Raw genomic sequence first — 14,599 nt, forward strand, 5'->3', positions numbered from 1 at the left:
TATTTCAACAGTCAAAAAAATGCGAGCGCGAAGTGTGAGCTGAACATTTTTGAACTTTTTTAAAGAAAGAATGGAAAATTTCAATCAGTTTTTGTAATCGTGAACAGGATAGCTATGTAATTTAACGATTGATGCGAGCGCGAAGTGCGAGCAGAAAAAAAATCGAGATTTAGACCTAAAAGTGGGCCACTCTGTTCATGTTTTGTAAATCATCAAAAGGATGAGTAATATGGGGTCTTCCTACATTAATAATGCGAGCACAAAGCGCGAGCAGAAAACTTTTGATATTGTGATCTGAAACTGGATAATGATTTAAATTAGAGAACAAGTTGGGTATCTGAATAAACATACGCGAGCGTGTTTCATATTTAGACCTAGAATCTAGGCATTCTAAATACAACTTTAATCATGAAAATCATGAAACTTTCATAGTCCGATCTGAAAAAAGAGTAAATTTCAGCTTTATATTTCTAGCACTTTGTAGAAAAATTGTATGGTGGATATGGATCTCACTTAAAAAAGAGCTGATATTATTATTACTTTGAGTTTTGACATAGGACGGGACATCCTTACGACATGCCATCATATGAAAATGATGACTATCTCCCTATTCATCTTGCTAAGCGCGAGATGAAACAAAGGGACAGTTTAATTATTAAATTGATATCATATTTATTAATGCCTAATGAGGGCGCGAAATCTGATGATATCATGGCATAAAAACTGGACATTTCACTAATGTGATTATGAATAGGATGCATCAGTTAATATATTTTCAACCACTAATGCAAGCGCAAGTCGCGAGCTATAATTTTTGATAAACTGTCATGAAAAGGGGATTTTAAGTAGTTTGTTGTATAAACAATATTGAAACATTTATATAACTCGCCAATCAAAATGCGAGCGTGCAGCGCGCTAGCTGATGCGTCTTAACAATCAGACCAGAAAAAGGATATTTTGAAAAGTTTATGGAATACACGAAAATATAGGTACTTGATAAATCAAAATTTGCGAGCGCGTAGCGCAAGCGGCAAATGTTAACATTCAAACAATAAAATTGACATTTTTACAGAGCACTTTTTAAAAACCAATTTGTAAATTACACAAAATAATGAAAGTTCGATTTCCTAGGTGAAATATGTGTGGTATATTGACTTCCAAACTTGATATTCAAACTCCATATTGAACAAGATATGTAGATCACCTAAGTCTTCCTCTTATCTTATTTTATGCCTTCGTCGTCCTTCTCTTCCTTTTCTCCTCTCTTTTTCCTCTTTTTCCTTCTTTCTTTCCTTTTTTTTGCTCCGCCAAGAGAGGGGGGGGGGGGGAGCTCGGCCCCCTGGATCCGCCTATGGGGACAAGAGGCGGGAAAAATATGACAAGCAAAAAAAAGGTTATCATTCAATTCAATTCAATTCAATTCAAATTTATTTTCATTCTTCAAAATGATACAAATAAGTACAAAATAGATTGATTCAATTTAAATAAACAATAGCATGAACAAAATTCAATATTGGAAGAAAAAAGTAAGGTCATCTCGTCCCAAAGTAAGGTCATCTCGTCCCAAAATGTTTTATTTCGATTTAGAATGATGTATTTCTATGATTATAAAAGACCAAAATAGTAGGGGGACATTTCATATTGTGTCCCCTCTATTATTTTGAGTAGGTGGGACATGTACTGTTGTTTTAGTATACCCTTCAATATTATTAATGATAACCTCTAGGAAATATGCAATCTTGACTTATTATCCTCATCAGTGGCGTATTCATTCAGCATGGGTGCAGGGGGGGGGAGCAAGGGCACCAAGATAAAAAAAATAAATGAAATGGGGGGTAGACGTTAAAGAAAATCTGAGATTTTATTCTTGAAAAACACATTGAGGTATTTCACAAGGCCTAAATAAATAATGAGAACGCAAAGCACGATCTGATTTTTTTAAATAGAAATTTCCTGTATTTTATCTTGAAAGCCTAAGTCAGGGGCGGACCCAGCTTCCGCCAATAGGGGGAGGGGCCATTTTTTCACCCATATTTTCCCCGATCGGCCGCTCAGAGTTGATTTGTCCAAGTGCCGTAATGAGCCAACAATTTCGAGGGGGCTCGATATGGCGTATCGCATGAAATTAATAAGAAGTTGGCAGTGAGCGAAGCGAGCAAGCAAATATGTTGTCACTTTTATTACAAAAATACAAGGTTGTGATAGTATAGATTTTGACATAATGTTTGAAAAATAATAGTATATTTCATCCTAATCCCTTTCCTTTTCTCTCTATTTTTTCTTAGCCTTGATTCTCTTTTTTTGTTGGGAGGGGGGGGGGCAAACACCCATGTCCTAACAGTCATTTCCTAGATTTACTTTATAAGCATTATAAATGTGTTATAATCTCATAAGCCATATGCAAGCTAAAAATTAAATTTTTTCTTATTTTTCTTCCCATCTTTCTCTCTTTTTAATATTAGTCTCTTCCTATTTTTTCTTCTTCTTTTCCCCCTTTTCCTTGCTTTTCTTTCTTTTCCCTCTTCCTCTTTTTTTCTCTTTCCCCCATTACTTATCCCTCTTGCTTTTTCTTTCTTTTCCCCTTTTTCTTCTCTCCCTCCCCCATCCACTCTCTCTCTCTTTATTCTCTTCTTTTCCCCTCTTCCTCTATCTCTCTTTTTTCTTATCTTTCTTCCAGTCTTCCTCTCTATTTAAATATTCTTCTCTTCCTTCCTCTTTTTTTTCTTCTTCTTTTTCCTCCTTTTCCTTTCTCCTTTCTTTTCTTCTCTTCCTTGTCCCTCCTCTCTTTTTTTTCTATTCTTTCCCCCTGTTCTTTTCCCATTTTCTTTGTCTTTCCTTTCCACCTCTTACTCTCTTTTCTATTATCTTCTTTTCCCATCTTCCTCTCTCTTTTTATTCTCTCCTTTTCCCCTCTCCCCCTCTTTTTTGAGCTGGGGGGGGGGGGGGTGGGTGAGACAGTTCCTCCTCGCCCCCCATGGATCCGCACCTGATAGAACCCCATGGTCTTGTATCATTTCACCTTTGGACCTATCGATGACATTTGATATATCTGATCATAATTTTACACTTTCTGCGGACTATCGGACCCGCGGTCTATCGGACCCGCGGTCTAACGGACCCGCGGTCTATCGGACCCGCGGACTATCGGACCCGCGGTCTATCGGACCCGCGGTCTATCGGGATGTCCCCCTACTACTACTACTACTACTACTACTATTAATACTACTACTACTACTACACTCTTACCACCACCACCACCACTGCTACTACCATGACTACTTCTGCTGCTGCTGCTGCTACTACTACTACTTCTACTACACTACCACCACCACCACTGCTACTACTACTATCGCTGCTGCTGCTGCTGCTACTACTACTTCTACTTCTACTACCATGTATGTTTTGCTTTGATATTATGAATCATAAGTGTATATGAATGTAATATTTCAACTTGCTTTTCAGTCGACCGATGAAGAATCAATCCGAAACAGTCAAGGCGCAATATCAGTTTCTAATTTCGATTTATTTTCGAAGTGACATAACTCGATCAGCTTTGTTTGTTTCGGCGCTCTTTTATTTGCTCAGAAGAAAAGAGGATGTCAAGATACTGTTTTCTCTCATCTGTTCGAAACTTTGGAAGCATACGTATATACAATAATTAAGATATTAGGTTTCATGGGCCTAATTACAACTGACCATGCATAAGATATTCATTCGAGCCAACCCATTCTCAATATTTAAATTTGATATTGCTGATTGTCAAAAATGAATGAATATGAGTGACGATCTCACACTGATTCTATAGGGAGGGTACCTACTGAACTTGCTTTTTCCAAATTTGAAAGATATATCACCATTTTGGAACATTTTTTTACTGGCGGAAGAATTAGGGCCATTTTACTCTCTCAAGTGATGAATTTGATCTTCTCAGGTGTAGTCTTCATAAGTGCCGATTTATTTTTAAAATGAGCCGGTCGAGTTACCCTTTTCTGGTCAGATATGGAATGTCAGACATATATCCTATCCACTGGTAGTAAACATTCAACCTCGAATATTTCCTTCGTATTTTTTATGATTTTTTTTAAAGTGCCACTTTAAAGAGAAATTCCAGTAGTTGCAGTAAACACTGATTTCATGAGAAAGTCTGTAAAACAAGGCTTAATTGTCAGTATATCATCGAGGATCTAGATCTGGTACAGTTACATTAACTGAACTTTGTGAAATCTTGAAATCTACGCTGAAAAATGTTCACACCGAAGATCCCCAACACAGATAAGCGCACGTGGGACAATGTATAATTATTGCTTAGGGCGTCGGGCCCGACGCCCTACCCGATTCCTGTGCTTATTTGCTGATTTCTCAGCAATTACACTATTTCTTCCAGAATTCTTTGGCACATGCGTTTTATTTATACAAATTCGATTCTGTACGAACTCATTTTGATATCGTTACCAAAACTAGCATTTACCTTTAACGCACAAGTCGCTGGAAATTATTTAGGCCTGTGATACCATTATCTCTGTGGCTCGAAATAGCGAGAGCGCCATCTGCCATGTACTTTTAGAGAATTAGACTCGCATGCTGATTTTTTTCCAATTGGAACCCCTGCCTTCTTGCTATTTAGTCCAGTCATTTAAATTTTCACTTGGAACAAATTGCAACAGAATTTATTCCAATGCAGAACATTTCTTTGATGTCCATAGAAGACCATACTAAAAGTCCCAGAAAATCCGAATAGGGGAAAGTGTTCTAATTTGCATAAACATAATGGTTAATTTTGGCCATATTCGCTCATGAAGTTTACGTAGCAGACGACGCTAGTGTATAGTATGTACTCAGACCCGATTACAAATCATATCAATTCCGGCCTCGATATACTATAAACATCGACTTCCTCAAACTATCGCTATATCATAAATATCAGTAAGCAAAAATCTATACTACAAGAACATTGTTACCATTAACATTAAATGCATAAATTCGATTCTGTTTGGACTCTATCAATTGTTTAACATGAAAGTATCTAGGCACGGAAACTATCATATGCTAGTCACGTGACATTGCACACCAAAATAATGACATTTACTGCTTGCTTGTTCAAGAGAAAAATAAGATGTAGCTATTAGACCTGCCACATCCTATCATACTACTATTAAACTATATACCGAAGTCACACTTTTTCCGTATTTTGCAAATTTATGGGAAAATCTGTCACTTTTGAGCCCCTGAAGAGGGAAGGGGTCGATGCGCCGTACTTTGCCAATTTATGGGGAAATCTGTCAATTTGGAGTCCCTGAAGATGGAAGGGTCGATGTGCTGATAAACTAAACCTACTCATCTTTAAGTTTGAAATAATAAAAGTGACCATATAGCAGAAATGCCTTTTGCCTGAATAGGGGGGGGGGGCAAACACTGCAATTTTGTTTTAAGAAAGAGGAAAAATAAGCACAAAAGGGTGGAGAGACTTCGGAACCTCTAAGGGGGGTAGACTTTGCTGAGCCAACACTTCTTTATTGTAGTTGATAGAGGAAAATCTACTTTTTTTATCTCCAAGTGGTTACAAAACAATGAAAGAAATTTGCTATAGAGCAGAAACAACGTTTTGCCCCAATAGGGGCTCAAAATTGGCAGATTTTCCCATAAATTATAAATAAAATAAGGAGGGGAAAATAGGCAAAAATGGTGGGGAGACTTAGGGAACCTCTGAGGGGGTAGGCTTTGCTGAGCCAGCACTTCTTTATATGTAGCTGATAAAGGATTTTATCTCCAAGTGGTTACGAAACAATGAAAGTGGTTTGCTATATATACATATATATACAATTTTTTTGCATCAATGAGGGCTCCGAATCGATAGATTATTCCATAAATAGGCAAAATATGGAAAAGGGATGGATGAGTTTGGCAAACCCCTGAGAGGTTGGGTTTGCTGTGCCAGCACTTCTTTGTATGTAGCTGATGGAGGAAAATCTAATTTTGTTATCTCCAGGTGGTTCCAAAGAATAAAAGTGGTCTACGGCAAAGGGGGAAACGCCTTTTACCTTAATGGGGCTCCAAAGTTTTACAAGAAATGGGCAAAATACGCAAAAGGGTGGGGTGATTTCAGCAGCCCCTTAAAGGATGCAGGCTTTGATGTGCCAGCACTTCTTTATACGTAGCACATAGAAGAAATGCTACTTTTTTGTTTCCAAGTGGTTTTAAAACAATAAAAGTGGCTTACACTGTAGCAGAAACATCTTTTTGCCTCAATGAGGGCTCCGGATTTATAGATTTTTTCATAAATTGGCAAAATATGGAAAAGGGGTGATTGACTTTAGCAAAAGGTAGGGAATAGACTTTAATTGCTGTGCCAGATTTATCTGATAAAAGAAAATCTATTTTGTCATCCCCAAGTGCTTACAAAACAATTAAATCGGTTTACTGCAAAGGGGAAACGCCTTTTGCCTCAATGGGGCTAAAAATTGTGCGAATTTTCCAAGAAATGAGCAAAATACAAAAAGGGGTTTCGTGACTTCGGAAGACCCCTGAAAGGTTAGGACTTGCTGTGCCATCACTTCTTTATATGTAACTGATAGAGAAAAGCCTGCTCTTTTGCCTCCAAGTGATTTCAAGACAATAAAATTGTTTTTCTTTGTAGCAAAGCACCGCTTTGTCACATTGGGGGCTCCAAAGAGCACGATATTTTTAATAGTTGAGCTACGGATAAGGGTGGTAACTTTGACAAGCTCTTGCGGGGCTATGCTGTTATGTTCTTGAACGTAATTGCATGCAGGATACAGAGCAATGCATCCTCTAACTTTTTCTAAGAGATTTCATTAACATAAAAGTTACTTTAATATGCAGAAAAAGCCCTATGTCCACACATCAATTTAAGTAATATACACCTTTGTATCGCTATACGTCATTGTATTTACGCGTGTTAGTCACACCAACAAAGGAGTGGCTAGACGATTTAATATATTGTACTATCTTCAAAGGCATGCCAGCGATCGCGTTGTAGTCGATATAAAAGACAGACTGGGACACGGAGGTTTGTTTTTGGTGTCACTTTGTCGCAATATCGCATAATACATTCGGATGTATTTGCGCTTAATCTAAGCAAGTTAAAACATTAATACTGTTATGAAGCATATCAATTTTCTCGTTGATATATCCCCTTTCTTGTTGAATGCTGATATTTTGTATTAGTTGTTGATGCTAATGATAAAACAGAAAGATATCAACGCACATGCAATTTTTTGACCGAAAACATGGAAAATTTGACATAATTTCTCACATTTTTCAAAAAATATGAATCGGGCAGTCCCGGAAACGATTGCAATCGATTTATGACATCTTAATAATAGTGAATTGCGTATTCATTTCAAGATTTTTCCATTATCTGTACAAAAAATATTAAGGATAAGGCATATCAATTAAATTGGCAGCCATCTTGGATTTATGCAAATTAGATCCCTTTCCCCTATTCGGAAAGTTTGGGACTTTTAGTATGTTGTACTAGAGACCTCACAGAAATGCATTGTGATAGAAAAAAATCTGTTGCAATTTGTTCCAAGTTTGGTTAAAATTTTGGCTAAAATGACTGGGCTAATTGGCGCTCAGCATTAGAATGAAGAATGGTAACACATAATATGATATGCAGGGCCCGCTGGAAGAACAGCTTACATCTGAAGCGGCTATCCAGGTTAAATAAGAGATATTATCATCATTGTTAGTATTTATATAGCTGGATTTTTAGTGCGCTTTTTGCCCGAGGATACAAAGCATGCTATTATTACCCCGGCTACAGACGTGTAGTCTACATGAGCTCTGGCATTCCAAGAATTTGTGCCTACTAGGTACCCATACACCTCACCTGGGTTGAGTGCATCACACTGTGGGGAAATTTCTTGCTTGAAGGAAACACGCCATGGGTGGAAATCGAAGACGACAATCATAACCATTTGACCACGATGCCCCCACCAAATTGTTATAATTTATCATTATCATTATTATTATTATTATTATTATTAATGGTAGTAGTAGTAGTAGTAGTAGTAAAAATAGGAGTAGTAGTAGTAGTAAAAATAGGAGTAGTAGTAGTAGTAAAAATAGAAGTAGTAGTAGAAGTAGTAGTAGTAGTAGTAGTAGTAGTAGTAGTAGTAGTAGTAGTAGTAGTAGTAGTAGTAGTAGTAGTAGTAGTAGTAGTAGTAGTAGTAGTAGTAGTAGTAGTAGTAGTAGTAGTAGTAGTAGAATAACAAGCCCCCCCCCCCCTGTTCCAGAAATGACATAAACAACATCATAAAGTGTTCGTTTCCAGACTTCATTTTGTATTTGGAATTCACGAAAGAGCATTGCGAGCGAGAAGAATCTCGAATTTTGTATACAAATTTGACGTTTTTATAATTACTCTAAATGATCTTAAATAACCTGAAATACTTTTGGTTGCCGACGGATCAAATTCTATTAGGCTTATAACAAAGTTACATAGCACCGACACTTTTGTCATATTTTACTGGAGGTTCAGACAATTTTTATCAAATGTCCTTGTAAAATATTTGACTGATTTTAGCACAAAAATATAATATATATAACGTAAAAATTATCGAATTTGGCTAGCTCGCTTTACTCTCTCGTATACTATATACTGTATCCAAAATTAAGCCCATTCATTTGGTTGCATCATGATGTTACCGAACTGTAAAGGAAAATTGTTTGTACCTCATGATTCGTTGTTTCTTTCAATCTATTTTAGTATTACAATGAACTATTCAATCATACTTATTAATCGCAATATTGTGCGATTTAAAGATTTCAGTATCGATTTTTTTTCACGCTTTCCTACCAATGGAAGGATAAACGCAAAATCACCATTGATGACATATTTCAGACCGGTATTCAGTTTAATGCTAAAAGTAAAATCTTTCAGATATTTTCTTATATAAAATAGGAATTACATTATGGGAATGTCTTAGCTAGCAAATGTTGCTCCATTCAAATCTTAAATTACGTTACGGCCTTGGATTAAATGAATGTTCATTTAAAAGAAGAGATACACAAATGCGTTGAATAAATAAAACTCACGTAGTAGATTATTCAGCGCTGAGAACTGTATTCGTACCTATATTCAATTTGTTCTTCTGTTTAAATGAATGGTTGTTTTGATGGGTTACAATCTTTGTTCTGTCAGCAATTTGCAATCGACACAATATGAAAACAAGAAATGTTCGTTTGTCAGCAAATATTGACATTATTAATGATATTAGCTAAAAGGATATCTTCTTCAATAATGGTTGTTAGCTTAAACTATTGTCCCTTGACTCAGAGATCGATGAACAGCTTTTGATTCTTATGCAGATTTTTTAGATACCACATGTCATGAAGATCAACAGGAAGCGCTCTTGAAATGTATGATGATTATACAATTTATTTTCACATTTTCTTCTCTTTTCTTCTTCTTCTTTTTTTTTCATTTATGGGTCTTCTTCTCCTCCTTCTTCATCTTCATATTCATCTACTTCTTCTTCTATTCCTCCTGGATCTATAGAAAGGATTTTTTTAAGAAAAGGAGAGCTATGGAAGAGAAAAGAAGAATGACAGACGATGAAGAGTGAAGAAAATTAAAAGAATAAAAGACAGGAAGAAGAGGAGAGGAGACTCCGAATCTCTCCAAACAGTGATTTTTTGTTTTAAATCACATTTATATCTTCCTCATATCACATGTAAAAAATATATATATAACATGACATCATTAAAACATAATTGTTTCAAGTTTACACATAAACATTTTAACATGGTAAGAAAAATGAATATATATGAATTTCAATTGTAAACTTAGAATTAATCTGCTCACATTTCTTTAACAACTTATAATCACGAAGGGATAAATACAGAACAGAATCCGGGTACAACAACAGCAAAAATCTAAATTACGGAAAAAACCCTTATGATCTGTATATAAAACTCAAGTTAAGATTCTCTAAACTCTTCAATCAAACTGATTAATGAGGAAGTTATATTAAAAAAAAACAAAAACATACACACAACTTAAAACCAGACCCTTAGTAACCGATCTCGATACTTGGAAGTTTATAATTGCAAAAATACATACGAACCAAAATATCAATTTTGCATTTGTTAGTCTGCAAAGTTGAAATCTCTTTATTCTAAAACTGCCCATTCTATTCTATTTTAATGATCGGTGATGTATATGCAGGCGGATTCAGGGGAGGAGGCGAGGGGCCCGGGCACCCCCCCCCCCCCCTTGGTGGAGCAAAAAAGAGGGGGAAAGAACAAAAACAGGAGGGGAGAGAGAAGAGAAAAATAAGAGGAAGACGAGTGAATAAAATAAGTTGAGGGGAAGACTTGGAAAGTAATTTTTTTAATCTTTCATGTCACTATAGAAAAATTTTCGCTCGCGCTTCGCGCTCGCATTAAAGAGATTCATATCTTGCTCAATATGATGATATGCAGCCTAAAATATCAAGTTTTGAAAATCACTACATATAACATACTTTAGCTCGGACATCGAGCTTTCATTATTTTGTTTGATTTACAAATTGATTTTCTACGTGCTCTGTGAAATGTCCGTTTTACCAAATATCAATATTTTATGAAAAATGGAAGTGGTATAAAGGCTGAAACTTAATCTCTCTATACTGTTCGCTATACCATGTATACGGCGTGAATTTGGGCTCCCACTATCCTGCTTCTAACAATCTACCAAGAATAGAGCCGTAAAATAAACATGGATTGACCTTCAATCTCACCATTGTAAGGAAATGAAGAAAAAAAAATAATTATGTAACCCATTCATAGAGCTATGTTATCGTTGCCATTTAAATGATAATCAATCGGGCTTGAGATCAGTCAATTGGAAAAGCATCAGTAAGTCATTTTGTATTCGTATAATTCCATTGGAATTGAATTTTAGATTGTAACGAATCATTGATTACTAGTTATTTCTGCACTGTTAATCTGGCTGTGTAAAATCTTACACAACCTGTGTAAATTCTTACACAACCGCTGCATCATATATGAACCCAGCAACGGTTGTGTAAAACTGTACACAACCCGGGTTGTGTACATTTTTAAGTAGCAGTTGTGTAAATTTTCTACACATGAATTGTGTAACCATAATTTTACACAGCCAGGTTGTGTAAATTTTCTACACATGAATTGTGTAACCATAATTTTACACAGCCAGGTTGTGTAGGTGCTTTTCACAATAGTTGCTTAAAACTTACACATGAGTTGTTGAAATTTAATTTTACACAACCAATTGTGTTAGACAGGCCACTCTTTGACACATACATGTATACATACAGACATAAAGAATTGTGTGTTATGATGTACAGTATTTATTTCCATTCATAAATCAATTCGATACCTTCTTCCAAATGCATCAAAAATACATTTTCATGCAATACATCAAACCGTAAATAAAATCTATTTAACCAATTTCAATGGTTTTAAAGTATACAAACATGTACTTTCACAATTTTTAAAGGAATATTTAGCAATTTCACACTGAATTCACATGTCAGTAGAATGAATATCGTACAATTAAATAAAACTGCAACACTCCTTTCTCTAAATAAAATAATTGACACTTTCTGATCCTGGTTCCTGAGAGTATTTGCGTATAAACTATTTTTGCCCTATTAATTCAACAAATCCAGTCAGCCTGTGCTACTGGTCATTTTTATATACTACTGAATATACTTGCATGTTCTTAAAACGAATTTGACAGCGTGCTTAAAGATAAATTCCAGTTTTGGTAACGGTCTCAAAATGACTTTTTACAGAATCTAATATAATGACCACCCAAGTGTCTGTTTGTATGAATAAAAAATATGTGCCAAAGGATTCTTGAAGAAATTGTGTAATTGCTGAGAAATAAGCAGAATAAGCGCGGATTCGGTCACTTAATTCCGTCAGGTCTTTATTCCAGCAATAATAATACACTGTCCCACGTGTGCCTATCTGTGTTGGTGATTTTCAGTGTGAACATTTTTCAGCGTAGATTTCAAGATTTCACAAAGTTCAGTTTATGTAACTGTACCAGATCTAGATCCTCGATGATATACTGACAATTAAGCCTGGATTTACAGACTTTCTCATGAAATCAGTGTTTACTGCAACTACTGGCATTTCTCTTTAAGTTTTCTATATTTTGCTTCTAAACTATACAGGGCTCTATACTGTTACAATTGCTGAACGATCAATTTTTATTTTCTTAGGCAATTCAAATACTGAAAAAAATAACATCAGTCTATATAACTTCATGAAAGAGGGCTCATATCATGGTTTTATTTTTTTCCCCAATAATTCTCTCATTTTACATAGAAAATAAAAACAAGAAGAAAACCAATTCCTGATCACCAAGCCTAGCATTATAATAAGTAAATATCCACTATTAATCACTAATTTTTTTTTAATCCCAAAATGGCATGAAGACATTTAACATCATGGAGCAAAAATATGAGATGAAGAACGCCAATCTAAGTATTAACCCTAAAAAGACTGGGGGGGGCTGAGCCCCCCCCCTCGACACTTTTCGCGATAAATCCGCCGTGCAAAATTTTTTGACCGCGTCGTTTGCTGACTTTTTACTTTCAAGTCTCACGCAACTTTTGAGACCAAAATTTGTGACCCCCGAGTACGCAATTTCGAAATTACGCAACATCTCGTAAGTGCATGCAGACCCAAATTTACTCAAAAACGTGAATTTGTGTACAAATCCAATGCAAATGGTGTTTTTATCCCAAATTCATAAATGTATCATTATTTTTCCTTTTACTGCTTAAAATCAATTAATTTCATCTTTTTTACGGTCAAAATAATGTCGACAATTTCCATTGAAAAAACAATAAAAAACAAAAAGTCGAAAAAACAAGGAAATACATAAGAAATTTAGAAAACAATAGAATACATAAGAAAATAAATGTGATGTTGAATTTTTTAAAAATAAATTTGATCAGATGCCTATCTAGAGTATGTGAAACAAGAACTAGCATTTCAGGGGCATTATTTTATTAATTAGAGCATACTTATGATTTTACGCATAAATTAGCATAATTAATGAGACATGAGATTTTTTGCAGAATTTGATGTTATGGTTTTGTATGTAATGCCATGGGTAATGCATGTGCCAATTTTCGTCGCGATCGACGGCCGAGATCATAAGGGGGGGGGGGGGCTGAAACAGCCTCCCCCCAGTCTTCTTAGATGTCGAAATAGCCCATTTAGTCTATAGTCTATTTAGGGTTAACCCTAAATAGACTGGGCTATTTCAACGCCTAAGAAGACGGGGGGGGGGGGCTGATTCAGCCCCCCCGTATGATTTCGGCCGTCGATCGCGACGAAAATTGGCACACGCATTACCCATGGCATTATCTAAAAAACTATAATATCAAATTCTGCAAAAAATCTCAACGCTCATTAATTTATGAATAAAATCCTAAGTTTGCTCTAATTAATAAAATAATGCCCCTAAAATGCTAATTTTTGTTTCACATACTCTAGATAGACATCTGATCAATTTCATTTCAACATCACATTTTTTTTCTTATGTATTCTATTGTTTTCTAAATTTCTTATGTATTTGTTTTTCGACTTTTTGCTTTTCATTGTTTTTCCAATGGAAATCGTCAGGGACTTTATTTTGACTATAAACAAGATAAAATAAATTGATTTTAAGCAGTAAAAGGAAAAATAATGATACATTCATGAATTTTGGCTAAAAACACCATTTGCATTGGATTTGTACACAGATTCATGATTTTGAGTAATTTGGGGTCTGCATGCACTTACAAAATGTTGTGTATTTTGGAACCGCGTACCGGGGGGTCAAAATTCTGGTCTCAAAAGTTGCAAGAGACTTGAACGTAAAAAGTCATCGAGTGACGCGGTCAAAAAATTTCGCGCGGCGGATTTATCGCGAAAAATGCTGAGGGGGGGGGGGGGCTGAATCAGGCCCCCAGCCCCCCCCCGTCTTCTTAGGGTTGAACTATATCTGACATGCACTCAAATATTTGATGACTTGTTGCTCTCAGAAAAGAAGGCATTATTGGTGATTGACTCAGAGATGCCAACTTTTGGAAATCCAAATTAGGGAGGATTTGCAACCGCCACCAAATTATGTGCGCGTAGCGCACATCTCGAGCGCGGAGCGCTCGACCCTTGTGGCCGGGTCCAGGGCCCGCCTTAGGGCCCTGGAAGCTCTGGGTTTCTAGATGCTCTCTGGTGCAATCTGACCCTTATTTTGGGGCATTTCACATGTTTTGAAATAAACACTGTTCCCACTTTTTAAACATTAAAATTATCAAATATGCATTTTCACATGTAAATAAAAAATGAGGGGACAAAAGAAGTACCTGTTCAACAACAATAATAAGGATGCATTATCACTATCGGCTTTGGGCAGGTTATGTTCCACTATAAATCCAGTAAAGAAAAGCTCAGCGCTGGTCCCTTGCTTGGTGAAATAAAGACAACAGGGTACTAGTGGAGCTCGAAGATCTTGCCATCGCAATGTCCGTAGGCCTGTGCCGTTTGCTCCCGAACGTTAAGTGCTTCCGAAGATCATCACGACCTCCCTGCTAAACTGAAATGTCCACGC

Source organism: Lytechinus variegatus, chromosome 7 (assembly GCF_018143015.1).
Source record: "Lytechinus variegatus isolate NC3 chromosome 7, Lvar_3.0, whole genome shotgun sequence".
NCBI classification, from domain to species: Eukaryota; Metazoa; Echinodermata; class Echinoidea; order Temnopleuroida; family Toxopneustidae; genus Lytechinus; species Lytechinus variegatus.